Source organism: Callospermophilus lateralis, chromosome 2, assembly GCF_048772815.1.
Source record: "Callospermophilus lateralis isolate mCalLat2 chromosome 2, mCalLat2.hap1, whole genome shotgun sequence".
NCBI lineage: Eukaryota > Metazoa > Chordata > Mammalia > Rodentia > Sciuridae > Callospermophilus > Callospermophilus lateralis.
In genome coordinates, this window is record NC_135306.1 from 84,720,573 (window position 1) to 84,742,916 (window position 22,344).

The following is a 22,344-nucleotide window of genomic DNA, read 5'->3' on the forward strand; positions in this document are numbered from 1 at the left end:
TTAGCATAATCTGCTCTAGTGCCATCCATTTCCCTGCAAATTCCATGATTTTGTCATTTCTTAGTGCTGCGTAGTACTCCATTGTGTATAAATGCCACATTTTTTTTTTATCCATTCATCTATTGAGGGGCATCGGGGTTGGTTCCACAGTCTAGCTATTGTGAATTGTGCTGCTATGAACATCGATGTGGCAGTATCCCTGTAGTACGCTCTTTTGAGGTCTTCAGGGAATAGTCCGAGAAGGGCAATAGCTGGGTCAAATGGTGGTTCCATTCCCAGCTTTCCCAGGAATGTCCATACTGCTTTCCATATTGGCCTCACCATTTTGCAGTCCCACCAGCAATGTATAAGAGTACCCTTTTCCCCACATCCTCGCCAGCACTTGTTATTGTTCCACTTCATAATGGCTGCCAATCTTACTGGAGTGAGATGGTATCTTAGGGTGGTTTTGATTTGCATTTCTCTGACTGCTAGAGATGGTGAGCATTTTTTCATGTACTTGTTGATTGATTGTATGTCCTCCTCTGAGAAGTGTCTGTTCAGGTCTTTGGCCCATTTGTTGATTGGGTTATTTGTTTTCTTATTGTTTAATTTTTTGAGTTGTTTGTATACTCTGGATATTAGGGCTCTATCTGAAGTGTGAGGAGTAAAAATTTGTTCCCATGATGTAGGCTCCCTATTTACCTCTCTTATTGTTTCTCTTGCTGAGAAAAAACTTTTTAGTTTAAGTAAGTCCCATTTGTTGATTCTTGTTTTTAACTCTTGTGCTATGGGTGTCCTATTAAGGAATTTGGAGCCCGACCCCACAATATGTAGATCGGAGCCAACCTTTTCATCTATCAGACGCATAGTCTCTGATTTGATATCAAGGTTTTGATATCAAAACCATTTTGAGTTAACTTTTGTGCATGGCGAGAGGAGGGGATTCAGTTTCATTTTATTGCATATGGATTTCCAGTTTTCCCAGCACCATTTGTTGAAGATGCTATCCTTCCTCCATTGCATGCTTTTAGCCCCTTTATCGAATATAAGATAGTTGTAATTTTGTGGATTGGTTTCTGTGTCCTCTATTCTATACCATTGGTCCACCCGCCTGTTTTGGTACCAGTACCATGCTGTTTTTGTTACTTTTGCTTTGTAGTACAGTTTGAAATCTGGTATCGCTACACCTCCTGATTCACACTTCCTACTTAGAATTGCTTTTGCTATTCTGGGTCTTTTATTTTTCCATATGAATTTCATGATTGCTTTATCTATTTCCACAAGAAATGCCGTTGGGATTTTGATTGGCATTGCATTGAACCTATAGAGAACTTTTGGTAATATCGCCATTTTGATGATGTTAGTTCTGCCTATCCATGAACAGGGTATATTTTTCCATCTTCTGAGATCTTCTTCTATTTCTCTCTTTAGGGTTCTGTACTTTTCATTGTATAAATCTTTCACCTCTTTTGTTAGGTTGATTCCCAAGTATTTTATTTTTTTTGAGGATATTGTGAATGGGGTAGATGTCCTCATTTCCAGTTCAGAAGATTTGTCGCTGATATACAGGAATGCCTTTGATTTATGCGTGTTGATTTTATATCCAGCCACTTTGCTGAATTCATTTATTAGCTCTAGTAGTTTCTTTGTAGACCCTTTTGTGTCTTCTAGGTATAGGATCATATCATCCGCAAACAGTGATAATTTAAGTTCTTCTTTTCCTATTTTTATGCCTTTAATTTCTTTCGTCTGTCTAATTGCTCTGGCCAGTGTTTTGAGAACTATATTGAATAGAAGTGGTGAGAGAGGGCATCCCTGTCTTGAGTATACTGTGGGAAAGAGCAGACAAGGGTCCCACTAAAAGCTCACTTAAAAAAAAGATGCATTAACTTATTTAACAAATATTTAATGAGTTAATTCATGGTACATGTCAGTTGTATGCTGGGGATTCAATAAGGAATCAGGTACAATCTCACAAGGAATACAGGGTCACTTTGAAGTCTGATAGGACATGAGCAATTATTATACAAAGGGATGGGGGCATAATAAAATTAAAATGGATACTGTGGACATCTGATTCAGCAGGGGGCAGAAGTGGGCAGAGGAAGATCCTTTGAGGAGATGATATCTACACTGAATAGTCAGTCTCAAAGTGGGAGTAAATGATGCTGCAGAGTGGCCATTAGGAAGAAGGGGTGGTATCAGAAAGACTGGGACAATGGAATAGCATGGTGTGCTGGGAAACTCTAAGCCATTTGGAAGGGCTGCAGCTCATGCAAGAGGTGAGCTGAGAGGCATCCAGCGTCTAGATCATGTAGTGCCTTGTAGCCATGCTAAGTAGTTTAGAGTTTCTTGTTTGGGCAATGGGGAGCCATTGAAGAATTTTATGTAGAGAAAAAATATTGTCAGCATCACCACTACCACCATCGTTATCATCCTTTTGATTGCTCTCTTATGTAATTATATGTCAGGCTATGTTCTAGGTATAGCATGTATATTATTCTAGATAATATTCCCAACAATTCTAGGAGATAGGCACTAAATTCATTTCTACTTTTACTAATAAAAAAGATTATGACTCTAGATAACAGAGTATGCTAAAGCTGCTATAACAAATTATCACAGACTGGGTGGTTGAAACAACAGAAGTTCATTTTCTCACAATTACATAGCCTGAAAATCTGAGATTTAGATATCAGCTAGGTGGGTTCTCCCAAGGCCTCTCTCCTTGGCTTGAGATTTGAGACTATCTCCTTTCTCCTTGTGTCTTTTTATGGTCTTTCCTCTGCACCTGTTCCTTAATTTCTTTTTCTTTAAGGATATCAGTCATATCGGATTAGGATCCACATTAATGACCTCATTTTAATTTAATCACCTCTTTAAAAACCCTGTTTCTAAATATAGTCACAACTCAACACATAACAAGATGTAGCTTGTCCAAATTCACAGAATGGGTCAGTAGTAGAGTATGAAATTGAAACCAGGCACACTGACCTGGAGCCTGAGTTCTTACCATTGTATTATAAATCTCAAATTTGTGTTTTAGAGAGCATATTGATGCTAGAATAAGGAGCACACGTTGGAGAAAGCAAAGTCGGAATGAGGAGGACTAGTGAGAGGGCTTTTGCAAGAATCCAACAGAACTCCAAGCAGACAGCCCAGAAATGGATCTGTTTAAGAGAGATTAAAAAGGCATAAGAAAGTGGTTGCATGCATGAGGGGAATGAAAGAGAGGAAGAGTTGAATACATGGTCCAAATTTCTGGCTTGGGCTCTGGTGGGTGGGAGTGCTGTTTAGTAGGAAAGGGGGAGTTGACACTATTGTCAAAGACTTGTTCTCTTCATCTGATGTTTCTGAAGAGCCCCCCAAACCCTGCCATATTGCTTTAGTCAGCTCTTGCTGCTGCAACTAAAAGATTGGACCAGAACAATTTTAGGGGTGGAAAAGTTTATTTGGGGGCTCAAGGATTCACAGGTCTCAATCCATAGACAGCAGGACAGCAGACTCCATTCCTTGGGACTCAAGGTGAGACTGAACATCATAGCAGAAGTGTGGCAGAGGGAAGCAGCTCATATGATGATCAGGAAGGGGAAGGAGATAGACAGAGGGAGAGAGGGAAAGAGAGATCTTCATTTGCCAGATACAGATATATACCCCAAAGCCACACCCCCAATGACCTGCTTCCTCCAGCCATACTTCACCTGCCTCAAATTACCATTTAATTAAACTCATCAGGGGTATTGTGGTTTAGATGTGAGGTGTCCCCCAAAAGCTCCTGTGAGGCAATGCAAGAAGGTTCAGAGGAGAAATGATTGAGTTGTAAGAGTGTTAACACAATCAGTGATTTAATCCCCTGATAGGGATTAACTCAGTGGTAACTGAAGTACTAGGATGTGGCTGGAGGAGGTGGGAAGTGGGGCATGGCTTTGGGTATATATTTGTATCTGGCAAGTGGAGTGTTTCTTGGCTTTCCGATCATGATGTGAGTTATTTCTCTCTGTCACGCTCTTCCGCCATGATGTTCTGCCTCACTTTGACCCCCAAGGAATGGAATCTGCCGTCTATGGATTGAGACCACTGAAATGGTGAGCCCCCAAATAAACTCTTCCTTCTCTACAGTTGTGCTGGTCATTTAGTCACAGTAGCGAAGAAGCTGACTAAAACAAGAGGATAATTCACGGATTAGGTTAAAGTTCTCACAACCCAATCGTTTCCCCTCTGAACCCTCTTGCATTGCCTCACACGTGAGTGTCTGGAAGGACACCTCACATCCAAACCACCCCACATATATTTGGACTAGATACTGTGGCAGCTTGTAAGAATCATGTTGGCTGGGGGAAAAAACCTACAACTATTGCCACCTGATTAACACTCCAAAGTGCTTCTACAGCATATTCCCAGAAAGCCTCATTTTTTCTTTAAAAAAAATTTTTTTTAGTTGTAGATAGACACAATGACTTTATTTTGTTTGTTTATTTTTATGTGGTGCTGAGGATCCAACCCAGTGCCTCACACATGTGAGGCAAGTGTTCTGCCACTGAGTCACAATCCCAGCCCCATTAATATTTTCTTGAAATTTATATTTTCTTCTGTTTTCATTTAAACATTACTTTTAGGATTCTCATCATGACTTGGATTCGTGGATTGATTTCTCTGTGTTCCCTTGCTTTGTGCACCTCCTCAGTGAGGAGGATTCCAGAACTCTCCAGATGCATATGTGTTATGTATGTATGTGGGCGCTACGTGTACTCATAGGCTCTGTCAGCTCTGTAGTCATATGAAATTCTAATTGCACTGAATTAGGGAAGATAAAATGTTTTGTCAGGAATCAACTTTAATAATGGCAATGTCTCTTGATGCTGTGGAATCTTTCTTCAAATAACTTATAATAAGTGTACCTTGGGCATCCATTATACTGCTGGCTCCTTGGGCTACTTGTTCCAGTGGAAAAGAAAAGAAAAGAAAAGAAAAGAAAAACTTTAAGGAGAGCACTGTAGCATTTCTGGTCACTGGAAAAAGAAGCTGGAACTTTTCTCAGAGTTTCCTAATAGCAACAATGGCAGTGCCTTAAGTTTGTATAATGTGTTAAGAGTTTCTACAGTACTTTCATGTACATTATTTTATTTAATCCATAGGAATACCCTCACTCATCACCTGGCTAGTTCCTTCTTCTTTCTACATAACTTGGTTTTATTTTCAGTTTTTCAATTTTTTTCTTAGGCACGGGATAGCAACTCATTTATTTTGTCTCCCTTCTGCTAGAATTGGGGGTTCCCTGGGATATTGGCTTGTGCGCACCTTTATATTTCCAGCAACAGTTGAGAGGTTGTGTGAATGAGAGGTGGAGATAGTGCAAACAAAATTCTCAATTTATTTTAGTTTAGAGGGTAGGAGCAAGCTTGAATTCTGCAGATAGTATGAGATACTTTATGTAACATACCTTGGTAGGTACACTAGAGACACAACTGCACAAAGTTGTTATTGTCCTTAGATATGTAAAGCTCAGTGGGAGTCAAGGTGGGGTATGAGTTGGGTGAAAATACCAGTTTCCCTAGGACTTGTTTTATGTGTAATGACCCTGTTCGATTATTTTTCTTTTTAATATTTCATATTGGTAGTTAGCAGATCATGTCTAGAGTGGATAAAAAATAGAGATACAACTTCACATTCATATTTATAGAGGGTTAAAAACAGAAATTATAAGAATAACTTCTGGGTAATAAGATGGGGCATAGATAAAGAAGGGACAAAAGGATTAACTTTCCATATTCTTTGGAATATGTTTATATTTTTTGCTTTGAAAAAATGAAGAAAAATTTAAATGAAAAGTGGAAATAAATTACATATGCTATAACCAACTAAAAATACAATAATTTCTTCTGACAACCTGTTTGTTTAAAAATATCTTTTTAAATGAAATGTTTCAAGTTCATGTGCAGGTATCTGATCATGGACTATATTACTTATATAGGACTTATACACTTAGCATGCCATCATTATATATAGTTGATCATTGTTAATGAGGCAAAAATGAGATGTAATTTTTTCACTTTACATGTGGAGGAGCCAATAATCACAAAGGTCAGATTTTTCTGATAATATTCATTAATTACATAAACATTTCCTGAGTGGGTGCCTGTCTTGTGTTAGGCACTAAAAAGGGCACTTGAGAGAGAAATGAAATCCAGTCTATGCTTTCTGGGAGCCTATGGACCGATAGAAGAAATAAAGATGCATCGAGAGAATGGTGACATGAGTGGGGAGTTTTGCCAGAAGGAAAAGCAACACCAGGCAGGTGGGGGCTTCAAGAGTGGCTTTCTGGGGAAGAGGGTGCCTGGAAGAGCTAACACTCATAGTCTCAGTGTCATTTAGAAAGGCAATGTTGGAGCATGCTCTGAAGTCCTCACCCATAGTTCAGAGAGACATCAGCAAACTGTGATCTCTGTGCCAAATCTGACCTATCCCTAGTTTTAAAAAATTTAAATTCCTATTTTTTTTATTGAAGGGAAATTCATAATTTAAAACAACCATTTTAAAATTAACAACGCATGGCATTTACCATAGTCACAGTATTTTTTAACCACTACCCCTTTTAAGTTCCAAAATATTGGGTTGGTGTTGTGGCTCAGTAGTGGAGCACCTGCCTACCACATGCAAGGCACTGGGTTTGATCCTCAGCACCACATAAAATAAATAAATAAGATAAAGGTATTGAGTCCAACTACAACATATTCATATATCCATTCATATATATGTGTATACTTTCATCACCTCAAAAGAAACCCCTTACCTGTAAGTGGTTATTCACTGATCCACTTTCTGTTTCTGTTTACCTATTCTGAATATTTCCTTTCAATAGACCCATACAATGTTTGATCTTTTGTATGGCTTATTTGACTTGGCATAATGTTTTTTTAAAAATATTTATTTATTTATTTATTTTTGCTTTACAATTCTTAATGCACCATTATATCATAATTTATCATATCTCTGATTATATATAAGGTATGTTGACACCAAATTCACATCTTCATACATGTATTTTATATAATGATGAGGGTCTCCTTTCACCATCCATGCTATTCCCCTTCTCCCTCTCTTTCCCTCCCACCCCTATTCCCTATCTAGAGGTAATCTTCCTCCCTGGCTCTCCCTCCCAGCCCCATTTTGAGTCACCCCCTTTATATCAGAGAAGACATTTGGCATTGTTTTTGGGGATTGGCTAACTTCACTTAGAATAATCTTCTCTAATGCCATCCATTTCCCTGCAAATACCATGATCTTATTATTTTTTATTGCTGAGTAATATTCCATTGTGTGTAAATGCCACATTTTTTTAATCCATTCATCCACTGAAGGACATCTAGGTTCCTCCATAGTTTAGCTATTGTGAATTGTGCTGCTATAAACATTGATGTGGCTGTGTCCCTGTAATATGCTGTTTTTAGGTCCTTTGGGTATAGTCTGAGAAGAGGAATAGCTGGGTCAAATGGTGGTTCCATTCCCAGTTTTCCAAGGAATTTCCATACTGCTTTCCAAATTGGCTGCACCAATTTGCAGTCTTACCAGCAGTGTATGAGTGTACCTTCCCCCCCACCCCCCCCACATCCTCGCCAGCACTTGTTGTTGTTTGTCTTAATAATGGCTGCCACTCTTACTGGAGTGAGATGGTATCTTAGAGTAGTTTTAATTTGCATTTCTCTGATTGCTAGAGATGGTGAGCATTTTTTCGTATATTTGTTGATTGATTGTATGTCCTCCTCTGAGAAGTGTCTGTTCAGGTCCTTGGCCTATTTATTGATTGGGTTATTTGTTTTTTTGGTGATTGTCTTGTTGGCCTCTTTATATACCCTAGAGATTAGAGCTCTATCTGATGTGTGAGGAGCAAAAATTTGCTCTCGTGATGTAGGCTCCCTATTCACCTCACATATTATTTCTTTTGCTGAGAAAAAACTTTGTAGTTTGAATCCATCCCTTTTGTTGATTCATCCTGTTTGTTAATTCTTGTGCTATAGGCATCTCATTAAGGAAGTTGGGGGCCTAGCCCCATGTGATGGAGATTAGGGCCTCCTTTTTCTTCTATTAGACACAGAGTCTCTGGTTTAATCCCTAGATCCTTGATCAATTCTGAGTTAACTTTTGTGCATGGTGAGAGGGATTCAATTTCATTTTGTTGCATATGGATTTTTGGTTTTCCCAGCATCATTTGTTGAAGATGCTATCCTTTCTCCAGTGCATGCTTTTGGCACCTTTATCTAATATAAGATAGTCATATATTTGTGGGTTGGTCTCTGTGTCCTCTATTCTGTACCATTGGTCTACTAGCCTGTTTTGGTGCCAGTACCATGCTGTTTTTGTTATTATTGCTCTGTAGTATAGTTTAAGGTCTGGTATAGCAATACCACTCGTTTCACTCTTCCTGCTTAGAATCGCTTTAACTATTTTAGGTCTCTTATTTTTCCAGATGAATTTCATGATTGCTTTTTCTATTTCTATGAGGAATGCCATTGGGATTTTGATCAGAATTGCATTGAACCTGTATAGTGCTTTTGGTAGTATGGTCATTTTAATAATATTAATTCTGCCTATCCATGAGCAAGGTAGATCTTTTCATCTTCTAAGGTCTTCTTCTATTTCTCTCTTTAGGGTTCTATACTTTTCATTGTAAAGATCTTTCACCTCTTTTGTTAGGTTGATTCCCAAGTATTTTATTTTATTTTCTTGAGGATATTGTGAATGGGGTAGTTTTCCTCATTTCCTTTTCAGAGGATTTGTCACTGATACACAGAAATGCCTTTGATTTATGGGTGTTGATTTTATATCCTGCCACTTTGCTGAATTCATTTACTAGTTCTAAAAGTTTCTTGGTAGAGTTTTTTGGGTCTTCTAGGTATAGAATCATATCATCAGCAAATAGTGCTAGTTTAAGTTCTTCTTTTCCTAAATATATTCCTTTAATTTCTTTTGTCTAATTGCTCTAGCCAGTGTTTCAAGAACTATGTTGAATAGAAGTGGTGAGAAAGGGCATCCCTGTCTTGTTCCAGATTTTAGAGGGAATGCCTTCAGTTTTTCTCCATTTAGAATGATGCTGGCCTGAGGCTTAGCATAGGTAGCTTTTACAATGTTGAGGTAAGTTCCTGTTATTCCTAGTTTTTCTAGTGTTTTTAACATAAAGGGGTGCTGTATTTTGTCAAATGCTTTTTCTGCATTTATTGAGATGATCATATGGTTCTTATCTTTAAGTCTATTGATGTGATGAACTACATTTATTGATTTCTGTATGTTGAACCAAATTGCATCCCAGGGATGAATCCCACTTGATTATGGTACATGATCTTTTGGATATGTTTTTGTATCCAATTTTCCAGAATTTTATTTTTTTTTAATCTTTTTTTTTAAAAAATCTTTGCTAATTTTATTTTATTTTATTTTATTTTTTTATTGTTGGTTGTTCAAAACATTACATAGTTCTTGATATATCATATTTCACACTTTGATTCAAGTGGGTTATGAACTCCCATTTTTACCCCGTATACAAATTGCAGAATCACATCAGTTACACTTCCATTGATTTATATATTGCCATACTAGGGTCTGTTGTATTCTGCTGCCTTTCCTATCCTTTACTATCCCCCTCCCCTCCCCTCCCCTCCCCTCTTTTCTCTCTACCCACTCTACTGCAGTTCATATCTCCCCCTTGTATTATTTTTCCCTTTCCCCTCGCTACCTCTTATATGTAATTTTGTATAACCCTAAGGGTCTCCTTCCATTTCCATGCAATTTCCCTTCTCCCTCCCTTTCCCTCCCACCTCTCGTCCCTGTTTAATGTTAATCTTCTTCTCATGCTCTTCGTCCCTACTCTGTTCTTAGTTACTCTCCTTATATCAAAGAAGACATTTGGCATTTGTTTTTTAGGGATTGGCTGGCTTCACTTAGCATAATCTGCTCTAATGCCATCCATTTCCCTCCAAATTCTATGATTTTGTCATTTCTTAATGCAGAGTAATACTCCATTGTGTATAAATGCCACATTTTTTTTATCCATTCGTCTATTGAAGGGCATCTAGGTTGGTTCCACAGTCTTGCTATTGTGAATTGTGCTGCTATGAACATCGATGTAGCAGTGTCCCTGTAGCATGCTCTATTTAGGTCTTTAGGGAATAGACCGAGAAGGGGAATAGCTGGGTCAAATGGTGGTTCCATTCCCAGCTTTCCAAGAAATCTCCATACTGCTTTCCAGATTGGCTGCACCAATTTGCAGTCCCACCAACAATGAACAAGTGTACCCTTTTCCCCACATCCTCGCCAGCACTTGTTGTTGTTTGACTTCATAATGGCTGCCAGTCTTACCGGAGTGAGATGGTATCTTAGGGTGGTTTTGATTTGCATTTCTCTGACTGTTAGGGATGGTGAGCATTTTTTCATGTACTTGTTGATTGATTGTAGGTCCTCCTCTGAGAAGTGTCTGTTCATGTCTTTGGCCCATTTGTTGATTGGGTTATTTGTTATCTTGTTGTCTAATTTTTTGAGTTCTTTGTATACTCTGGATATTAGGGCTCTATCTGAAGTGTGAGGAGTAAAGATTTGTTCCCAGGATGTAGGCTCCCTATTTACCTCTCTTATTGTTTCTTTTGCTGAGAAAAAACTTTTTAGTTTGAGTAAGTCCCATTTGTTGATTCTAGTTATTAACTGTTGTGCTATGGGTGTCCTATTGAGGAATTTGGAGCCCGACCCCACAGTATGTAGATCGTAGCCGACTTTTTCTTCTATCAGACGCCGTGTCTCTGATTTGATATCAAGCTCCTTGATCCATTTTGAGTTAACTTTTGTGCATGGCGAGAGAAAGGGATTCAGTTTCATTTTGTTGCATATGGATTTCCAGTTTTCCCAGCACCATTTGTTGAAGATGCTATCCTTCCTCCATTGCATGCTTTTAGCCCCTTTATCAAATATAAGATAGTTGTAGTTTTGTGGATTGGTTTCTGTGTCCTCTATTCTGTACCATTGGTCCACCCGCCTGTTTTGGTACCAGTACCATGCTGTTTTTGTTACTATTGCTCTGTAGTATAGTTTGAAGTCTGGTATCGCTATACCGCCTGATTCACCCTTCCTGCTTAGCATTGTTTTTGCTATTCTGGGTCTTTTATTTTTCCATATGAATTTCATGAATGCTTTCTCTATTTCTACAAGAAATGCCGTTGGGATTTTGATTGGCATTGCATTAAACCTATAGAGAACTTTTGGTAATATCGCCATTTTGATGATATTACTTCTACCTATCCATGAACAGGGTATATTTTTCCATCTTCTAAGATCTTCTTCTATTTCTCTCTTTAGGGTTCTGTAGTTTTCATTGTATAAGTCTTTCACCTCTTTTGTTAGGTTGATTCCCAAGTATTTTATTTTTTTTGAGGATATTGTGAATGGGGTGGTTGTCCTCATTTCCATTTCAGAGGATTTGTCGCTGATATACAGGAATGCCTTTGATTTATACGTGTTGATTTTATATCCTGCCACTTTGCTGAATTCATTTATTAGCTCTAATAGTTTCTTTGTAAACCCTTTTGGGTCTGCTAGGTATAGAATCATGTCATCTGCAAATAGTGATAATTTAAGTTCTTCTTTTCCTATTTTTATGCCTTTAATTTCTTTCGTCTGTCTAATTGCTCTGGCCAGTGTTTCGAGAACTATGTTGAACAGAAGTGGTGAGAGAGGGCATCCCTGTCTTGTTCCAGATTTTAGAGGGAATGCCTTCAATTTTTCTCCATTCAGAATGATGCTAGCCTGAGGCTTAGCATAGATTGCTTGTACAATGTTGAGGTAAGTTCCTGTTATCCCTAGTTTTTCTAGCGTTTTGAACATAAAGGGATGCTGTACTTTGTCGAATGCTTTTTCTGCATCTATCGAGATGATCATATGGTTCTTATTTTTAAGTCTATTGATGTGGTGAATAACATTAATTGATTTCCGTATATTGAACCAGCCTTGCATCCCAGGGATGAATCCTACTTGATCATGGTGCACAATTTTTTTGATATGTTTTTGAATCCAATTTGCCAGAATTTTATTGAGGATTTTTGCATCTAGGTTCATTAGAGATATTGGTCTGTAGTTTTCTTTCTTTGAAGTGTCTTTGTCTGGTTTAGGAATCAGGGTGATGTTGGTCTCGTAGAATGAATTTGGAAGTTCTCCCTCTTTTTCTATTTCCTGAAATAGCTTGAAAAGTATTGGTATTAGTTCCTCTTTAAAGGTTTTGTAAAACTCTGCTGTATACCCATCCGGTCCTGGGCTTTTCTTAGTTGGTAGTCTTTTGATGGTTTCTTCTATTTCCTCAATTGATATTGGTCTGTTTAGGTTGTCTATATCCTCGTGCCTTAATCTGGGCAGGTCATATGACTTAAGAAATTTATCGATGCCTTCACTATCTTCTATTTTATTGGAGTATAAGGATTCAAAATAGTTTCTGATTATCTTCTGTATTTCTGAAGTGTCTGTTGTGATATTGCCTTTTTCATCCCGTATGCTAGTAATTTGAGTTCTCTCTCTTCTTCTCTTCGTTAGCATGGCTAAGGGTCTGTCGATTTTATTTATTTTTTCAAAGAACCAACTTTTAATTTTGTCAATCTTTTCAATTGTTTCTTTTGTTTCGATTTCATTAATTTCAGCTCTGATTTTAATAATTTCTTGCCTTCTACTTCTTTTGCTGTTGTTTTGCTCTTCTTTTTCTAGGATTTTGAGATGGAGTATGAGATCATTTATTTGTTGGTTTTTTCTTTTTTTAAGGAATGAACTCCAAGCAATGAATTTTCCTCTTAGAACTGCTTTCAATGTGTCCCATAGATTCCGATATGTTGTGTCTGTGCTTTCATTTATCTCTAAGAATTTTTTAATTTCCTCCTTGATGTCTTCTATAACCCATTGATCATTTAGTAACCAATTGTTCATTTTCCAATTGATGCATGTTTTTTCCTTCCTTCTTTTATCGTTGAGATTCAGTTTCATTCCATTATGATCAGATAAGATGCATGGTATTATCTCTACTCCTTTATATTGTCTAAGAGTTGCCCTGTGACCTAATATATGATCTATTTTTGAGAAGGATCCATGTGCTGCTGAGAAAAAAGTGTAACTGCTTGATGTTGGGTGGTATATTCTATATATATCAATTAAGTCTAGGTTATTAATTGTGTTATTGAGTTCTATAGTTTCCTTATTCAACTTTTGTTTGGAAGATCTGTCTAGTGGTGAAAGAGGTGTGTTGAAGTCTCCCATGATTATTATATGGTGGTCTATTAGACTCTTGAACTTGAGAAGAGTTTGTTTGATGAACATAGCTGCACCATTGTTTGGGGCATATATATTTATGATAGTTATGTCTTGTTGGTGTATGGTTCCCTTGAGCAGTATGTAGTGTCCCTCTTTATCCCTTTTGATTAACTTTGGCCTGAAACGTATTTTATTTGATATGAGTATGGACACTCCTGCTTGTTTCCGAAGTCCATATGAGTGATATGATTTTTCCCAACCTTTCATCTTCAGTCTATGTATGTCTTTTCCTATCAAATGCGTCTCCTGTAGGCAGCATATTGTTGGGTCTTGTTTTGTGATCCATTCTACTAGCCTGTGTCTCTTGATTGGTGAGTTTAAGCCATTAACATTTAGGGTTATTATTGAGATATGGGTTGTTCTTCCAGCCACATTTGTTTATTTATGTTACTAAACATGGTTTGTTTTCCTTTTTGATTATTTTTCCCCCCTTTACTGTCCTACCTCCCACTGTTGGTTTTCATTGTTATTTTCCATTTCTTCTTCCTGTAATGTTTTGCCGAGGATGTTTTGAAGACATGGTTTTCTAGCTGCAAATTCTTTTAACTTTTGTTTATCGTGGAAGGTTTTAATTTCATCTTCCATCCTGAAGCTTAATTTCGCTGGATACATGATTCTTGGTTGGAACCCATTTTCTTTCAGTTTTTGAAATATGTTATTCCAGGATCTTCTAGCTTTCAGAGTCTGTGTTGAAAGATCAGCTGTTATCCTGATTGGTTTACCCCTAAATGTAATCTGCTTCCTTTCTCTTGTAGCTTTTAAAATTCTCTCCTTATTCTGTATGTTGGGCATCTTCATTATAATGTGTCTAGGTGTGGGTCTCTTATGATTTTGCACATTTGGCATCCTGTATGCTTCTAGGATTTGGGATTCTGCCTCATTCTTCAAGTCTGGGAAGTTTTCTCATATTATTTCATTGAATATGTGGCTCATTCCTTTGGTTTGGACCTCTATACCTTCCTGTATCCCAATGACTCTTAAGTTTGGTCTCTTTATATTATCCCATATTTCTTGGATGTTCTGCTCATGGTTTCTTAACAGTTTTGCTGAGCTGTCTATGTTCTTTTCAAGTTGAAATACTTTGTCTTCATTGTCTGATGTTCTATCTTCTAAGTGTTCCACTCTGCTGGTAGTATTCTCAATTGAGTTTTTAAGTTGGTTTATTGCTTCCTGCATTTCTAGGATTTCTGTTTGTTTGTTTTTTATTACCTCTATCTCCCTGTATAGTTGATCTTTTGCTTCTTGGATTTGTTTATGTAATACATTGTCGAAGTGGTCCAAGTGATCTTTCATTGTCTGATTTTGCTGTCTAATGTCTTCCTTGAGACTCCAGATCATCTGCAGCATGTATATCCTGAATTCTTTATCTGACATTCCATCTGCTGCAGCTATTACCTCTTCTAAAGTTGAGTTGACCTGCATTGCTTGTGGTCCTTTCTTTCCTTGTCTTTTCATATTGCTCATGTTTCTTTCTGCTTGGTGAAACTGTTGTGTTTTTGAAATTTTCCCCCTATATATTTATATTGCTCATGTATAGTTGAAAAGTCTCCCTTGCAGGGGCGGGCGGCAGCTCTGCTCCTCCTCCAATTGGGGTGATCTGTCTACCACGCTGGCGGGCCGCTGGGACTGTTCTGCCGGTCGGTCGCTGGTCTGCCTACCTTGGAGGCGCGGGCAGCGGCTCTGCTCTGCCCTTCCTCCAATTGGTGTGACGTGTCTACCACGTCCGTGAACCCCTGGGCCTGTTCTGCCAGTTAGTCGCGGATCTGACTACCTTGCAGGCGCGGGCGGCGGCTCTGCTCTGCCCCTTCTCCAATTGGGTTGTCGTGACTACCACGCCGGCAGGTTGCTGGGCCTGTTCTGGGTGCGGGCTGCGGCTCTGCTCTGCCCCTCCCCCAAGTGGTTTGACGTGTCTACCACGCCGGTAGGCCGCTGGGCCTGTTCCGCCAGTCTGTCACAGGCCTGCCTATCATGCGGGCTCGGGTGGAGGATCTGCTCTGCCCCTACTCCAATTGAGGTGTCATGACTACTACGCCGGCAGGTCGCTGGACCTGTTCTCGGCGCGGGTGGTGGCTCTGCTCTGTCCCTGCTCCAATTGGGTTGATGTGACTACGACGCTGTCGCGCTGCTGGGCCTGCTCCGACCGCGGGCGAAGGCTCTGCTCTGCCCCTACTCCAATTGGGGTGACAGGTGGCGTGTCTACCACACCAGCATGCCGCTGGGTCTGATCCGTCGGTAGGTCGCAGGTCTGCCTACCATGCGGGCTCAGGAGGCAGCTCTGCTCTGCCCCTCCTCCAATTGGTGTGACGTGTCTACCACACCAGTAGACCGCTGGGCCTGTTCCGCCGGTCGGTCGCAAGTCTGTCTACCTTGCAGGCTCGGGCGGCGGCTCTGCTCTGCCCCTACTCCAAATGGGGTGATGTGGCTGCCACGCCGGCGGGCCGCTGGGCCTGATGCGGGCTCGGGGAGCGGCTCTGCTCTGCTCTGCCCCTCCCCCAAGTGGTGTCTACCACGCCGGCAGGCCGCTGGGGCTGTTCCGCCAGTCTGTCACAGGCCTGCCTACCTTGCGGACGCGGGTGGAGGATCTGCTTTCCCCCTACTCCAATTGGGGTTTCTTGACAACCACACCGGCAGGTCACTGGACCTGTTCCGGGCGCAGGCGGCGGCTCTGTTCGGCCCCTGCTCTAGCCGGGGCGACGCGACACCACGCCGGCGGGTCGCTGGACCTGTTCCGGGCTCCGGCGGCGGCTCTGCTCCGCCCCTCTGGCCTCCACAGTATTCAGCAGGACCCGGACCGAGAAACAGTTTCCGCGGGTTCTTTATCCCTGGGCCAGAGCAGTTCCGGGAGCCAGAATTTGGCCTCTCCGGACTTGGTGCGTGCTCCGACAGGAGCAGGCTCCAAGAAGCAGTTACCGCGTGTTATTTAGCACTAAGTCTGAGCAAATTGTCTGTGAGACGCAGACAATTGTCAGCCTGAAATTACCTGTTCTATAGCTGAAAGAGCTGCAATCAGTCGAAAACAAGGATGGTGACGTCAGCTCTCCAAGATGGTGGCCGCTGGCTTCCTCCGTGGTCTGACCAGTGTGGAGAACCGAACTGGACCGTTTCCTTCCCCCGTCTCCAACCCAGAATTCAGCTCCGAGCTCAGCAAATGCCTAGCTGGCAGGAGCCCGCAGAATCAGCATCGCTGTATCTCTGCTCCACCAGCCCGTCGTTTCCCAGTGTGCGCCGCAGACTCCAGCCGCTGGGCGATCTGCCGAACTAGCAGCGCTCCGTATGGACAGATTGCTCGCGTTTGAGCCCCTGAAGCTGATCCTCGTGCGATGAAAATCCTTCCACTAGGTTTTGGAGCACCCCAATTTTGCTGGAAATTCCTAACAAGATAGCTTTTAGCAGTTCTAACTTGTCATTTTCCCTCACAGTGACGCAGTACACGGAGTTACTGCACTCCCTTCGCGGCCATCTTCCCTCTCTCTTCCAGAATTTTATTGAGGATTTTTACATCTATATTTATTAGAGATATATGTCTGAAGTTTTATTTCTTTGAGGTGCCTTTGTCTGGTTTTGGAATCAGGGAGATATTGGCCTCATAGAATGAATTTGGAATTACTCCCTCTTTTTCTATTTCCTGAAATAGATTGTAGAGTATTGGAATTAGTTCTTCTATAAAGGTCTTGTAAAACTTGGCTGTATGTCCATCCAGTCCTGGGCTTTTCTTGGTTGGTAATCTTTTGATGGCTTCTTCTATTTCCTCACTTGATATTGGTCTGTTTAAGTTGTGTTTATCTTCCTGACTCAATCTGGGAAGATCATATGACTTAAGGAATTTATCAATGCCTTCACTATCTTCTATTTTATTAGAGTATAAGATTTCAAAATAACTTCTAATTATCTTCTGTATTTCTGTAGTGTCTGTTGTGATATTGCCTTTTTCATCTGTATGCTAGTAATTTGGGTTCTCTCTCTTCTTCTCTTCATTAGCATGGCTAAGGGTCTGTAAATCTTATTTATTTTTTCAAAGAACCCACTTTTATTTTTGTCAATTTTTTCAATTGTTTCTTTTGTTTCAATTTCATTAAGTTCAGCTCTGATTTTAATTATTTCTTGCCTTCTACTGCATTTGCTGCTGATCTGTTCTTCTTTTTCTAGGGCTTTGAGATGTAGTGTGAGGTCATTTATTTGTTGGCTTTTTCTTCTTTTAAGGAATGAAGTCCATGAAATGAATTTTCCTCTTAGTACTGCTTTTATAGTGTCCAGAGATTTCAATATGTTGTGTCTGAGTTTTCATTTACCTCTAAGAATTTTTTACTTTCCTCCTTGATGTCTTCTGTAACCCATTGTTCATTCAGTAGCATATTGTTCATTCTCCATGTGATGCAGGAATTTTTCTTTCTTATTTTATCGTTGATTTCCAATGTCATCCCATTATGACTGGATAAAATGCATGGTAGTATCTCTGCTCCTTTGTATTTGCTAAGAGTTGCCCTGTGACATAATATATGGTCTATTTTTGAGAAGTATCCATGTGCTGCTGAGAAAAAAAGTGTATCCACTTGATGTTGTTGATATATTCTATATATGTCAATTAAGTCTAAGTTATAAATTGTGTTATTGAGTTCTATAGTTTCTTTATTCAACTTTTTTTTGGAAGATTTTTCCAGTGGTGAGAGACGTGTGTTAATGTCACCCATGATTATTGTGTTGTGGTCTATTTGACTCTTGAGTTTGAGAAGAGTTTGTTTGATGAACATAACTGCACCATTGTTTAGGGCATATATATTGATTGTTATGTCTTGTTGGTGTATGGTTCCCTTGAGCAGTATGTAGTGTCCTTCTTTGTGCCTTTTGATTAACTTTGGCTTGAAGTCTATTTTACTTGATATGAGTATAGACACCCCTGCTTGCTTCTGAGATCCATGTGAGTGGTATGATTTTTCCCAACCTTTCACCTTCAATCTGTGTATGTCTTTTCCTATCAGATGAGTCTCCTGTAGGTAGCATATTGTTGGATCTTTTCTTTTTAAATCCAGTCTACTAGCCTATGTCTTTTCATTTCTGAGTTTAAGCCATTAACATTTAAGGTTACTATTGAGATATGCTTTGTATTTCTGATCATATTTGTTATTTAACTTGATTTGCTTTTCCTTTTTAACTAGTTTTGTCTTTATGTACTACCTCCCATTGTTGGTTTTCATTGTGATTTTTCATTTCCTCTTCTTGTAATGTTTTGCTAAGGATGTTTTGAAGCACCGGTTTTCTAGCTGCAAATTCTTTTAACTTTTGTTTATCATGAAAGGTTTTTATTTTATTTTCAAACCTGAAGCTTAATTTTGCTGGATACAAGATTCTTGGTTGGAACCCATTATCTTTCAGCGTTTGAAATACGTTGTTCCAGGATCTTCTAGCTTTCAGAGTCTGTGTTGAAAGATTAGCCATTAACTTAATTGGTTTACCCCTAAATATAATCTGCTTCCTTTCTCTTGTGGCTTTTAAAGTTCTCTCCTTGTTCTGTATGTTGGGCATCTTCATTATAATGTGTCTTGCTGTGGGTCTATTGTGATTTTGCACATTTGGCATCCTGTAGGCTTCTAGGATTTGGATTTCTGTTTCATTCTTCATGTCTAGGAAGTTTTCGAATGTTATTTCATCGATTAGTTTGCTCATTCCTTTGGTTTGGACCTCTATACCTTGCTGCACCCCCAAAACTCTTAAATTTGGTCTCTTTATGGGATCCCATATTTCTTGGATGTTCTGCTCGTGGTTTCTATCAGTCTCATTGTGCTGTATATACACTCTTTTCGATGATATACTTTTTCTTCATTGTCTGATATTCTATCTTCCAAGTGTTCTACTCTGCTGGTAATACTCGCATTTGAGTTTTTAATTTGGTTTATTATTTCCTTCATTTCCAAGATTTCTGTTTTTTTTTTTAATAACCTCTATCTCCCTGTGGAGTTGATCTTTTGCTTCTTGGATTTCTTTATGTAATTCATTGTCAAAGTGATCTTTCATTGTCTGCATTTGCTGTCTAATGTCTTCCTTGAGACTCCAGATCATCTGAACCATGTATATCCTGAAATCTTTATCTGACATTTCTTCTGTTACAGATGTTACCTCTTTTCATGTTGAATTGTCCTGCATTGTTTGTGGCCCTTTCTTTCCTTGTCTTTTCATACTGCTCACGTTTCTTTCCAGCTCTGTGTAACTGTTGTGTTAATGTTTTCACTCTATGTATTTATATTGCTGTTTTATAGTTCCAAAATCTCTCTTTTATGGAGAAATACAATGTTAACAGTTCCCAGTATCAATAGTGCATCATCTATGAGCAAATTTTCATTATTAATACATTTATAGTTAGATTCTATATCTACAGATATTGGCTTCAATTGTTATTTAGAATATAGTCATTCGTTTCATAAAAGGCATACCATTTCTGGTGGTTTATAGAGAACTGAGGGTCAGGGGTAGGACATTATGTTAAGGGGGATAGGAGTGAGGATATGGGGTTAATCTAAGTTAGCAACTTTGGAGGAAAACTCTAATGAATAGACAGGGGTAATTTATGGAATAATGTATAAATTCAAATTCCGTATCTGTATTTAGAAAATTACCCTGTGTATAAATAGTAAAAGGTAGGAGGTTGAAAGTGGGATAGAGGGAGGAAGAAGAAAAAAAATAACAAGGAAAGAAAGAAAAAAAGAGAGAGGGAGAAAGAAATAAGAAGAAAAAAAGGGGGGAAGGTGAGACCTATGCAATTCCTCTCTATATATTATTCTGGTGATTCAGTTCTTAAAGTCCAATTTTATGCAAAGTTCTTGGTTTCACATCTGTTGAGGTTGTAAGGATAAGAGGGGGAAGAGTAGAGGAGAATGGATGAGAAGAGAGTGAAAAGAAAAGAAAGAAGAAAAAAAAGTCTCTCAGAACTTTGTTTTTTTTCTTGCAGTAGGTGGAGTTGTCTATTCCTAGCTTGAGTCTCTGTGCTCAGGGTGGTGGAGATAGCCAGTGTGAGAGGGCCTGAGCTTCTACCTGGAGCCTCCCTACTCTTAGTCTCTGAGTTGGAAAGCAGGTGCCTATATAGTTGCTGTTGTGCGTTGATAGCTACGCCCCCCAAAAGCTTGTGAGAAAAATTTTGAGTTATCACCGCTAGGGGCGGGGGAGTTGGAAACCAGGTGTCTGATCAGCTGCAGAACCACGCTGTTAGCTACTCCCACGGATAGATAACGAGTAAGGTTTTCCAAGGTGGATTCTGTCTGTTTCCTGCATAGGGTGATTGGTGAGGTTGGGGTGGCTGGGGTGACCTTGTGCTTTGTCCGGAGCTCGGTCTGGTGACCCACAAGCAAAGCCTCTGTGTTCTATGCCACCTTCCATCTGCACCGAGTGCCGTGTAGCTCCGCCTTCCGTCTGCCTGGTATAATGTTTTGAGGTTCTCCATGTAGTATAAATCAGTACTTTTCTCCTTTCCATAACTAAATAATATTTCACTGTATGTACATATCCAAAATCTGTTTATCCTTGCTTCTGCTGATGGACTTTTGGTTTGTTTCTACCTTTGTCTATTGTGAATAGTGTTGCTATGAACATGTATATGTATGTATTTGTTTTGGTCCCTGTTTTCATTTTTTAGGGGGTATATATATAACACTAGAATTACCTGTTGTATGTTTAACTTTTTTGTGACTGCCAGACTCTTTTTCATAGTAGCTGCACTGTTAAGTGTTCCTACTAGCAATTCATCAAGGATTTCAGTATTTTTTACATTTTGACAACATTATTATTTCCCCTTCCTATTTTTAAAAATTATCACTTTCCTCATGGGTGTGAAATGGCATTGCACTGTGTTTTTGATTTGCATTTTTCTAATGGCTAATGATGTTGAGTACCTTTTTATGTGCTAATTGGTCATTTGAACATTTTCTTTGAAGAAATATCTATCCTTTGGTTACTTTTTATTTGGATTGTCTTTTCATTGTTGAGTTGAAAGGATTATTCATATATTTTGGATGCTAGATTCTTACTGGCCTCATAAAGTGAGTTAGGAAGTATTTTCTCCTCTTTTATTTTTTTGATGTTTGAGTAGGATTAGTTGATTCTTTAAATGTTTACCCCTGTTTTATAAATAGAATTTAATGTGACACAGCTTCACTCATCCATCTGTATATCATCTATGGGTGCTTTTCATTACTATTGATGACCAGGTTGCCATAACTCAGCTCTGTATGGTCTGTGCTATGGTTTGGATATAGTATGAATGTGTCCCCCAGACATTCATGTCTAGGAAACTTGGTCCCCAATAATGGGGTTAGTCCAGGTTTGCTAGAGTAATTGTGGTAATAGGAATGCTTTTGCCCAAGAAGCTACTGAATGGCCCATTCTATCCTAGTACAGTATAAAAAAATTGGGGTCAGGGCAAGATGATTAGGTCATTAGGGGAACCACCCTTGGAAGGTATTGAGGTACCTTGGTTGGAGGGGGGGAGGGGAAGAGAAGGAAGAGAGAAGAGAGAGAGTGAAACTGGTTCCTTGAATCCCTCTGGCTTCCTATATCATCATGTGATTGCTTCTGTATATGTTTCTGGCATTGTAATGCCAACTGCCATGAGGTCTTATCAGAGGCCAAAAAGATGAGGTCTTAGATATATTCCCTTTTTTTTGGAGTAAAATATTCATGATAATTAAAACTTTATTAGGCTATTAATTACAGTTTATAAGTACAGTTCGGTATTTTGGAGAATGGACTGAAGAGGGGCCATAATTAGTTACCCTAAGAAATAACTGTGGTAATAGTAGAAAAAGACTCCAGTGAATTGAATGTAGTTTGTAGGATATAGTTTGTGAGAGAATATTGTTGACCCATGCCATTGGGGAATGAGGATGCTTCCTTACTTATTATGGAAGACATGAGAAGATCCAGATTTACAGGGGAAGATTGTGTGTTCAATTTTTGATGGGCTGAGTTGGAGGTAACTTTTAAACACCTAAACAGATATGGCATGACATGGAGACAAATTGTCTTAAAAACGTAGAAGTCTTTACCTAACTA

The 22,344-nt window shown here is 39.3% G+C and overlaps 1 non-coding gene across 1 annotated transcript; it reads left to right on the forward strand.

Moving 5' to 3' along the window:
• The first annotated feature begins 21,577 nt into the window (after nt 1-21,577).
• On the forward strand, nt 21,578-21,692 carry LOC143393241 (small nucleolar RNA SNORA66). The gene has a single exon (XR_013090541.1). It is a non-coding gene; the product is annotated as a small nucleolar RNA SNORA66 (small nucleolar RNA).
• Nucleotides 21,693-22,344: the final 652 nt, after the last annotated feature.